General features: G+C 36.7%; 1 non-coding gene across 1 annotated transcript; it reads right to left on the bottom strand.

The window, feature by feature from the left end:
- Positions 1-666: 666 nt before the first annotated feature.
- Positions 667-773, bottom strand: LOC124898287. The gene has a single exon (XR_007055262.1). It is a non-coding gene; the product is annotated as a small nucleolar RNA R71 (small nucleolar RNA).
- Positions 774-12,184: the final 11,411 nt, after the last annotated feature.

Genomic DNA, 12,184 nt, shown 5'->3' with positions numbered 1-12,184 from the left:
ATGTGTGCTTGGGTGCAACAAGTTTTTGGTACCGTTGATGGGACTTGTAAATTGGCAAATATTTTTGTTTTAGTTTTAGTTTTTTGATTTCTTTGGTGCTTTACTCTTGGTCTTGGTATTGATTTTTCCGAAAATAGGTTTATAGGCCAATAAGCTAGAAAAGGAAGGTAATTGGTTGAACCAAGCCCGAACCCAAGCAACAGTTTCATTAACGAAGGAAAGAAGTAATACTTTCCCCTGTATCCCACAATTTCAAGTAGAGAAAGAGAATCTTGTTCTTATGGCTGAAGATCAACCAGCCCCGAGGACAGTTAGAGAAGTGGAAATCCCACTTCTGACAAAGTTGACCTCCCTTTTTCATAAACCAGTTGTTGGAGGTATCTTTGAGTTGAAGCAGAACATGGTGCATCTTTTGATGAAAATTGGACAATTTATTAGCCTTTCACATAAAGATCCACAAGTCCATCTGCAGAACATTCTGGACATCAATGACATATTCATCCCTATAGGTGTATCAATTGATTATATTAAGCTGACGCTATTGCCCTTTTCACTATTAGGGGAAGCGAAGAAGTTGTTGAACGCGGAGATATCAAGTTCAATCACTACATGGGATGACTTAGCCTGAAAATTTTTCATCTGGTTTTTCCATCTAGCAAGGCTGTGAGATTGTGCAGTGAGATTGTGTGTTTTAAGCAAAAACCAGATGACAACTTATAGCATGCATGGGAGAGGTTCAAAGCTCTTCTTTAGGATTGTCCACATCATCAACAATCTAATTGGGTATTAGCTCACACTTTTGTTGAGGCACATGACCATAATGCAAAAATTGTGTTAGATTCAGTTATAAGTTGTCAAGCATTGGAAATAATGTATGATGAGAAATATACCTTGTTGAACCAAATTCCACAAGAAAATCTAGAATGGCATTCTTACTCAAGAAGTGCTACAAAGAATGTTGCAGATGTGTTGGAGGTGGACTAGTTTATTGTTATATCTGCCCAAATTACTGCATTACAAAATCAGCAAACACTCTATTCCACAATATGAAATTTATGGTTACACGGGCTGCAGCAATAGTGAATTTAATTCAACAGACAAGTACTTGTTGTGTGGTTTGTAGAAATAGTGGCCATTCTGCTGATATATGTGCAACAAATCCTAAGTTTGTGATGTTTGTAGGCAATGTTCAAAGGCTGAATTATGCGAACGCCTACAACCAAAAGTGGCAGACTCAACGACCAAATCTAGCATGGAACAACTAATAACAACAATTTCAATAGCAGTAGGTCCAAGGAAATCAAGCCATAACTTAGACTAGCAGTGTGGAAGAGATGTTAAAACAACTTATAGCTGGTCAAACATAGTTGGTAGCCGATATAAATAGTTAATAGACAGAAATAAAAAGCTAGCAAGTGGCTACAAGGAGCTTTGAGTTCTAGATAGGTCAGATAGCAGCAGCTCAGACCACCAAGACTTAAGGTAGTTTGCTATATGATACTACAAATCCTAAACAAGTGATGACAATTACTTTGAGAAGTTGAAAAGAGCTCAACACTGAACCTCCAAAGGAAACTAAAGAGGTAGATGTAGAGATAGCTACTAAGTCGGTAGTAGACAAAGCTGCTGAAAATTTAAGGAAGTCTAAGTACTCAAAGACCAAAGTTGTTGAAAAGGTGAATAAGAGTCTGCCACCACCTTTTCCATAGAAGATGATACCGAAGGAGGATGCATGCCTTAAAAAGTTCTTTGACACGTTAAAAGAGAATCACATTAACCTTTCTCTTTTAGAAGTTTTGTACTAAATGACCAAGTACGCTATGTACTTGAAAAATATTGTAATTGACAAGGTTAAGATGTAGGATGTTGATGCAGTAGCACTCACTAAAGAGTGAAACTCTTTGGTAATGCATAAGATTCCTCAAAATCTCAAAGATCTAGGGAGATTCACTCTCTTTACTCAAACTAGCAATAGTGAGATGGTCCATACACTTAGTGATTTAGGGCTGACTATCAACTTGAGGCCCTTATATTTTTAAAAAAGTTGGGATTGGGAAAGGCAAGATCGAGCATGGCGGTACTTCAATTGGTAAACTAGTCACTAGCCCATCTAGAAGAAATCATACAGGATGTTCTTATCAAGGTCGGTAAGTTTATTATTCCTACTAACTTTATTGCTTTAGATTTTTAGGAAGATGCAAGAGTGCCAATCATTTTAGGACATCCATTCTTTGAGATTGGAGGAGCTTTGATAAATGTGAGAGAGGGCACACTCACAATAAGACTGGATGATTAATAGATAATTTTCAAAGCGTACAAAGTACATAACACACTATACCTTTTAAAAGATTTGTACAAGATTATTGTGATTGAAGGGGATAAGTGTTGGGTAGTGGAGTCTAATTCACAAAAGACCTCTTTAGATTTCCTCATTGATGCAATGCCCCAAGTCTGGTACCCGGATACTACACGATGCTAACAATCCCGAAGGACCACTAACTAACCCATAACTGATATTTCTAACTGAGCACTAGATAATAGTAATATTGTAATAATAATAGAACTAAAATAAATGCAAAAATCTGGCAGAAAATATGCCATAAGGTTCAAATACTAAAAAATACTGAATAAAACAATGTCTCAACAAGGTATGATAATACCAAGACTGAAATAACTATCTGAACATACTATAGTCTGAAATTCTCTAAGCCTTATGAATGAGGAGTTGATGGGACATGTCCCCAACTAACTCTATCAATTAAAAACAACTAAGTACTGAAATACTGAAAAAATGAAATAATCATGTCCTCCTAAAATGAGGACTTACCATTGACTCTGACTGATGGTATCTAAGCTGCTATGAGCGATCGAGAACCTTAGCATAACCTATGGTATAAAACACCATAGAGCAAAAGAAAAGTATGTGCCAGTATGTATGAATGTACTGGTACGCACAGTGAAGTAAGGCTGAATGGAAGGGTTCATATGCATGAACTAAACTGACTGGATAACATGAACATGACTATGTAAGGATACATGCATGAACACGTAACTGTAGCTTAAATCATAAGGATTCTGAATACTGACTTTACTAATAACATGGATTACAAATATATGATATAATTGATAACTAAATGACTATGTCTGACAATCTTGATTCTAATAGAACTAGCTAAGTTTCGTACTAAATTAAGTGACTATATCTTATAGTCCTAAAATATATAGAATTATCTGAGTTCTTTACTGAAGACTAAGAGACTATGGGAGGTAGTCATCTAAACGATATGCCCCAATTAAGATATCATAACGGAGTTAGGGTTCAATTTATAACCCTAATTTGAAAGGTGTCAATAGCTCACCATTCGTAAGGACATGCTAAGAGTAAACATCATCTGTTAGGTACTCTAACGAGAATGGTGGGGCCCTCATCAATAGGATAAGCCAGCTTATCAACCCTCGTCTGATAGGTTTTTATCTCTCAACCTACACTGGCTACGTAGTTCTGGAACGCAAGGACTACATCTAAGAATCACACCCTCTGCTGGCAGGTGAATTCCCATCCTTGGGTTTACTCAGTGCTGAATCCTACTCCCAACTTAATAGACACTAACTGAGTATACTGGACTGAATTAAACTGAGTTCGCTGAATTCCATCGACTAACGAAATGTTACTAAATTCTATTAACTAACTAAGTCGTTGAGTATTAAACTGAATACTACTAAGTTTTCCTAAATTTTGAGACTGACTGAAATCTAGTGATCGTGGCTTGACTGAGGTTATCTTAAAAATTGACATTGGCTCTAGGCATACAGCTAAATTATTGGTATAAAATACCCCCAGGACTCGATAGCATGAAAATAAATAAAACAACAAGCTAGTTGCACACATGACCATAGTCAACAATTCAAAATACTATCAATGAGGGATTTCATGAAGCATTCGGAAGTCATAAGCTCACACATGAATGGGAATCCAGGATAACATTTTACAATTTCACAAATCCATACTTATGAGAATTCCACCAAATCAATAAAAAATATAGCTATGTCATGGGAGTCATTTTGAACATGTAGGTACATCATAAGTTCATCATATAGCTAACAATTAGGTCATAATGCACAATTCTTATTCAGTTAGTGATTTCTGAGAAACACATGGAAGACATTACCTTTTCTAGGGCATGAATCAACAACTAATACATCAAGGCTATATTAAGCACTTCAAATTTAAGGATTTCAATCCACATACTAACATAAAGTCATGATAATTCAATCAAAATTCAATCTTAGGAATCATATCACAATATAAACATGCATACAATCAACCACAATGTATAATTCAAAATTCATATTTTGAAATGGGTTTCTTGAACTCCATGGGTGAAAGGGATCGGACCCTTGGATGAACACTTTAAAATACCTTAGTTGAATTTTTCTTGAAGATTGATGGAAGAAAGCTTGAGTTCTTGAGTTGAAATTAATCATCTAGGGTTTCATGTTCTTGAGAAATTGTGAAATAATGAATGTATTTAGCCAAAAGAGGGCTAAATTTCATGTTATGAGGGATGAAGGTCGGGGGAAAATGACCTAATTACCTTTAAAGATGTGGTCATTTAATGACTGAAACTAGGCACTAATGCATTTGGCGACGTGGTGCATCGATGGCATTGATGCGATACTCGATCTATCGCACCATGATCGCACCATGTCTCAAGACTTTTGACTGGCAGTCTGGTAACAATATTAACCAATGCGATAGGCGATGTTGCATGCCAAGACTTGAGGTCACTATTTAGGACTTCCAAACATGGTCTAAATGAGGTCTAAAAAATCCAAAACTTGTTCGGGAATAGCTATTGACCTTTCTGATCATGAATTAACAAAAATATAGACCATCAAATGATATAAGGGTTGCGAAATGAGATTGCCAACTTTTGAAGGCTAAAAATCAACTAATTCTGGAAACTTAGCTAGAATTTTCTAAGTTTGAGACCCCTTAACAAGCTTAAAGGACTAAATCAAACTTAGAAATTTTTTCGGGTCTTACAATATCTCCCCCTTGAGAACATTCATCCTTGAATGAGACTGACTGGGATGGGTGAAATAATAAGATGATGTACATACTGAACATGATACTCGATACATCGCACCATGATTGGGCCATGTCTCAGGACTTTTGACTTGCAGTCTTGTAACAATATTAACCAATGCAATAGGTGACGTGGTACGCCAAAATAGGGTTAATCCACTGTTTTGAACTTTCAAACATTGTCTAAACGAGGTCCAAAATATCCAAAACTTATTCAAGAACACCTATTGACCTTTCTGATCATGAATTAACAAGAATATAGACCATCAAATGAAATTAGGGTCGCGACATGAGATTTCCAACTTTCAAAGGCTAAAAATCAACTAATTCTTGAAACTTGGCTAGAATTTTCTAAGTCTGAGACCCTTTGACAAGCTTAAAGGACTCAATCAATCTTAGAAATTTTGCGGGGTCTTATAATATCTCCCCCTTGGGAACATGCATCCTCGAATGAGACTGAATGGGATTGGAGAAATGATAAGTTGATGTACATACTGAGCATGAACAACTGAAACATGGTTACATGACAAACATTTTTGATTTACTAAGATTTATATTGAGCATGCATCATTGATACATGATTTCATGACTGAGCTGATACATGAGTGCATGACTTGGAGTATTGATAAGCTGATCATGCATATCTGATGCTTGAATACATAACTGATCTGACTCATGAACATGCGACTAAATATACAATGGTAAAGAATACCAAGTTTGAAATGAAAAACTGAGCATGAAACTAAATCTCAATTTTGTAACTAAAATCTGAAAATGAAATGGAATAAGCTTAAAGAAATCCATTACCTTAGGCTGAGTCTGAATTAGTGAAGAAGAGGTGAGGATACTTGGTCCGCATATCTACTTCTTCTTTACAAGTATCTCCCTCAACGGACTGATTTCGCCAAAGAACATTGACTAGAGAGACTTCTTTGTTCCTCATTCTGCAAATCTGATAGTCAAGGATTTCAACTGGAATTTTCTCTTAAGAGGGACTATTCTGAATATCTACACCCTCAATAGGGACTACAACTGCTGGGTCAGCTATGCACTTACTAAGCAAGAATACATAAAACACTAGATGGACTGAAGCTAGATCTGAAGGCAACTCAAGCTCATAAGCTAATTTGCCAAAGCGACTAAGAATTTTGAAGGACCGATATATCAGGGACTGAGCTTTCCCTTCTTGCCAAAACTTTTCACTACCTTTATGGGAGAGATTTTCAGGTACACATAATCACCAGTATCGAACTTGACATCCTTTCTACACATCTACGTACGATTTCTGTTGGATCTGAGCTATCTTGAGCCTCTCTCTGATCAACTAAACTTTTTCTAATGTATTAAAGACTAAGTCAGGGCCTACCACTGTGGCCTCACCGACTTTGAACCAACTGGTTAAATATCTGTATCTCCTACCATAGAGAGCTTCGAATGGATCCATTTGAATACTAGAATGATAACTATATTTGTATGCAAACTCAATAAAAGGCAAGTGGTAATCCTAGTTACCCTTAAAGTAAATTGCACACGCTCACAACTTATCTTCTAAAGTCTAGACAGTCCTTTATGCTTGACCATCGGTCTAAGGATGAAAGGTTGTACTAAGGTAAAATAGGGTACCATGACCTTTTTGGAATACTTTCAATAAATAAGAGGTGAACTGGGTACCTCTATCTAAGACAATAGAAAACGGAACACCATGTAATCTGAACAACTCTCTAATGTAGAGTATGGAATAATCCTCAGCTGAATAAGAGGTATGGACTAGAAGAAAATAAGTTGATTTGGTCATTCAGTCTATAATGACCCAGACTGATTTATGCTAATGACGAGTAAGAGGCAATTCCATCACAAAGTCCATGTTCACTTCTCCCCACTTCCAAGTAGGAATTTGAACTCCTACATGGACCCACTATGCTTCTGATGCTCAAGATTAACTTGCTGACACATGAGCACTTAGCCACCAACTCCACAATATCTCTCTTTATCCTACTCCATCAATAGATCTCTCGCAAATCACGGTATATCTTAGTGGCCCCTAGATAAATAGAGTAATGCACACCATGCACTTCTGTAAGAATTTTCTACCTTAAGTCATCAACACCTGGCACACACAGACGACCCTGACATCGCAAAACACCATACTATCCTTGGGAGAAAACCTCTACCTTCTGATCTTTGATTGACTCTTTCTTATTAACTAGACTTGGATCTCTATCCTACTTTTCCTTAACTTTGGAAACTAGAGATGATTTTGAACTATTCTGAACCCGCACACTATCTTCTGCTAATTTGACTAAGAGGATACCTAGTCTGGCTAACAGATGAACTTCCTAAGCTAAATTTTTCTTACTGTCCTAAACATGAGCAACACTACACATAGAAAGTCTACTAAGAGCATCAGCCATTATATTTGCCTTGCCTGAATGATAAAGGACACTCATGTTATAATACTGTAAGAGATCTAACCACCTTCTCTGATGGAGATTAAGATCTTTCTGAGAGAACATGTAATGGAGGCTTTTATGATCTGTGAACACATCTACATGCACCCCATATAAGTAGTACCTCCAAATCTTTAAGGCAAATACCACTACTGCTAACTCAAAATCATGAGTCGGATAATTCTTCTCATATGGCTTAAGCTGTCTTAAGGCGTAGTCTATGACCTTACTATGCTGCATAAGGATATAACCCAAACCTACCCTGTATGTATCGCGTTACACGACATACCCATCTGGACCATCTGAAAGATTCAAAACTAGAACTGAGGTGAGTCGAGTCTTCAATTCCTGAAAACTCTTTTTGCATAAATTTGACAACTGAAATTTGACTTTCTTTTAAGTCAATCTAGACATAGGGGATGCAATAAATAAAAATCCCGTAACAAACTATCTATAATATTCGGCCAAACCTAAGAAACTCTTGATATCTAATGGAGTGATGGGTCTAGACTAGTTTCTCACTACCTCATTCTTTTGACAAATAACTCTAATTCTATCACTGGAAATGATATGACCAAGGAATGCTACTGACCTAGCCAAAATTCATACTTACTGAATTTTGCAAATAACTACTAATTTTTGATAGTCTACAATACTGTTATGAGATAGTTTGCATGATCATGCTCACTATGGAAATATATAAGAATGTAATCTATGAAGATTATGATGAACATGTCCAAGTATTGCTTGAACACATGGTTCATCAAGTCTATTAAAGATACTGGGGCATTGGTAAGACCAAATTACATGACTAATAATTCGAAGTGACCATACTGAGTACGAAACGCTATTTTTAGAATGTCACATCTTTGACTCAGAGTTGATGATAGCCTGATCCGAGGTCTATCTTAGAGAAGTAACTGGCACCCTGGAGTTGGTCAAACAAGTCATCGATTCTAGGAAGTGGATACTTATTCCTAACTATGACCTTATTAAGCTGATGGTAGTCTATGCATATTTTGAGAGAACTATCTTTCTTTCGCATAAATAGAACTGGTGCACCCCATGGGGACACACTGGGTCTAATGAAACCCTTATCTAGGAGATCCTTCAACTATTTTTTAGTTCTCTGAGTTCTGCTGGTGCTATTTTTTATGGCAGAATACATATGGGCTGAGTGTCTGGAAGAAGGTCTATGTCGAAGTTTATTTCCCTTTCTAGAGCAATTTTAGGGAGATCTTTTGGGAACACATATAAATATTCATTCACTATTGGGACTAATTCAAAACTAAGAGTTTCAGAATTAGAGTCCTTAACTTGAAAAAGATGATAAATACATCCCTTGGATATTATTTTCCTTGCCCTTAGGTAGGAAATAAGCTAACCCTTGAAGGATGAAGTATTACCACTCCACACTAGGTAGGTTCATTCAAAAACTGAAACTGGACAATTCTATTTCTGTAGTCAACTATGGAATAGCAGGAATGAAGCCAATCCATACTGAGAATGACATCAAGATCAGTTATCTCTAATTTGACTAAGTCTACTGAAGTGACTTTCTAGAATACCATAATCGGACAGTTCCTACATACCCACAGGGCTTTGATAGTTTTACCCACTGGGGTAGAAATTGAGAAGGGCTCTGCTAGAATTTTAGGAATTACTCTGAAATCAATTATTATGTAAGAAGTAACAAAAGATAAGGAATCTCCTAGATCTAGAAAAGCATAAATATGTATATAAAAGATCTATAATATAATAGTGAACATATCAGGAGAATTGTCCTAGTCCTGTCACGACTGAAGAGCATAAAGTTTATTTGGGTATTTCCCACTGGTGGCGCTGGAAATAGCGCCCTACTGATTCGATCGACCGAATTGAGCTGAAGAATAGTTAGGCTGACCTTGAAACCTGAAGAATAGTTAGGCTGACCTTGAAACCTAACTAGGGACAATCTCTAACTCTATGGCCTGGCTTGCCACATCCAAAACAAACATCACTGCCATCTCTGCAAATATCCTGATGGTTCTTTCCACAGGTCTAACAAAGAGGATGAGTTTGGGCACTGTTAACACTACTCCGAGGCTTAGAGCTTGGCGCCCTATCTTTGTTACTATTCTTGAACTTAGGAACTAGAGCACTGGCTGAGGAAGGAGCTGGAACTGAGGGCTTTGGGTAGAACTGAGAACTATTCCCTCTCTTTGACTTAGACTAACAGAAATTGAAGATACCTATTCTAGCTATCTTATTCTATTTTTTAATCTCCTCATTCTTCTGCTTCTCTATCGACTAAGCATGGATCATTAGCCTGGCTAAGTCTGTCTCACTAATTAACATGGTAGACCAACACTCCTTGACCATACTATCATTCACTCCAGATACAAACTTACTCATTCGGGATCTGCTACGTTCCACCACATGAGGAGCATATCTATCTGGTTGAGTAAACTTGAGAGAATACTCTTTCACTGTCATGTTGTCCTACTTGAGCTTGATAAATTCTAATACGTTAGCTTCTTTCAGCTCTAGGGGAAACAATCTATCTAGAAAAGTAGTGGAAAAATCCCTCCCAATCCATAGGCCCTGCATCTATAGCCCTCTTTGTTTTCCACTAGTTGAACCAAGTGTGAGCCATATCCTATAACTAATATGCAGCTAGCTCAGTAATCTGGATAACAGCCACTCCTATAGTAACAATAATCTTCTATACTTGATCAAGATACTCCTGAGGGTCCTCATCTAATTTAGACTCGATAAAAGAAGGAGGATTCATTCGGGTGAAGCCCCAAATTCTAGCTACAGTAGAATCGGCCACTGGGTTGGAAGGAATGACAATTGATCGTTCATTCTAGGTAGCAACTAAATGACCAAGAGTAGTGAATGCAGCTCTAGATTCTGCATAGGATATATGTTCACCTAAAGGATTAAGCTAATTAGGCTAAGGGGCTTGCTGATCTCCTATTTCTCTTCCCTGAGTCTTTTTTAAGGAATTTTTTATAGATGGAAGAGAAAAAAGGATTAGACTAAGGGTTTAACTAGAGCTCAAGCTCACTCATACGACATGAATACTAAAAAAATGGAAACTATTCCTAAAACATCTCATATCCTCCAGTACATAAATATAGTGCGCTACACATCTATGCACAAGACTCCATTAGATACAGCTTTCAGAATTCCTAGGACTCTATTGAATCTTAGGCTCTGATATCAAGTTTGTAACAACCCAAGTCTGGTACCCCGGATGCTACATGATTCTAACAATCTCAAAGGACCTCTAACTAAACCAAGAATAATATCTATAACTGAGCACTGGATAATAGTAATTTTGTAATAATAATATAGTAAAATAAATGCAAAAGTCTGGCGAAAAACTTGCCATAGGTTCAAATACTAAATAATACCAAATAAAACAATGTCTAAACAAGGTATGATGATTCCAAGATTGAAATAACTATTTGAACATGCTATAGTATGAAAGCCTCTAAACTATCTATATGAGGAGTCGATGGGACATGTCCCTAACTAACTCCATCTACTGAAAATAACTAAGTACTTAAATACTGAAAGAATGAAATAATTATGTCCTCAAAATATAAGGACTCACCACTGACTCTGACCATTAATAACTGAGTTGCTAAGCACGATCGAGAACCTGAGCATCTAAACCTATGGTATAAAACACCATAGCACAAAATAAAATTATATGTTAGTACATGTGAATGTACTGGTACACAAAGTGAGGTAAGGATGAATACAAAGGTTCATATGCATAAACTAAATTAACTGGATAATAAGAACATGACTACATGAGAATACATACATGAATACATAACTATAATTGAAATCATAAGGATTCTGAATACTGAGTTTACTGATAATATGAATTACTGATATCTGATATAACTTATAACTGAGTGACTATGTATGACAGTCCTGATTCTAATAAAACTAGCTGATTTTTATTTTGAACTTATGACTGTAACCGACAGTCTTGAAATATATAAAACTATCTGTGTTCTTTACTGAAGATTGAGACTGAGACTGAGACTGTGGGTGGTGGTCATCTAACCAACTTTCCCCAATTAAGATATTATAATTGAAGAGCCCCTACATATTAATGAAATATGGTCATAACTACATATCTCATACGATGAATAATTCATGAAGATATGAATGCTTCTATATATGCTTAATTCGACACACCAATGGGAGGTACATAAATTCGTATAAAGAGCACCAAATTGATAGACAACATGAGCACAAGTTAGCAGTGAGTGTCATTGAACACAAAATTCAATTCCAAAGTTAGAATTAGGGTCCAATCTGTAACCCCAATTAGAAAGGTATCAATACCGCACCACTGGTAAGGAAAAGCTAAGAATGACCCTCATCTTTCAGGTGCTATAACGAGAATGGTGGGGCCCTCATTTGACAGGTTAAGAGACCTATCAACCCCCATCTGACAGGTCTGATGTCTCAATCTATGCTAGATACGTAGTTCTGGAATCAAGGTATGCTTCTAGGAATCACACCCTCTGCAGGTAGGTGAGTTCCCATGTGTGGGTTCACTCAGTGCTAAATCCTACTCCCAAATGAATAGACACTAAACTGAGTATACTGGAATGAACTATACTAAGTTCACTAAATT

This window comes from Capsicum annuum, chromosome 4, assembly GCF_002878395.1.
Source record: "Capsicum annuum cultivar UCD-10X-F1 chromosome 4, UCD10Xv1.1, whole genome shotgun sequence".
NCBI classification, from domain to species: Eukaryota; Viridiplantae; Streptophyta; class Magnoliopsida; order Solanales; family Solanaceae; genus Capsicum; species Capsicum annuum.
This window is presented reverse-complemented; position numbering and strand designations above follow the sequence as displayed.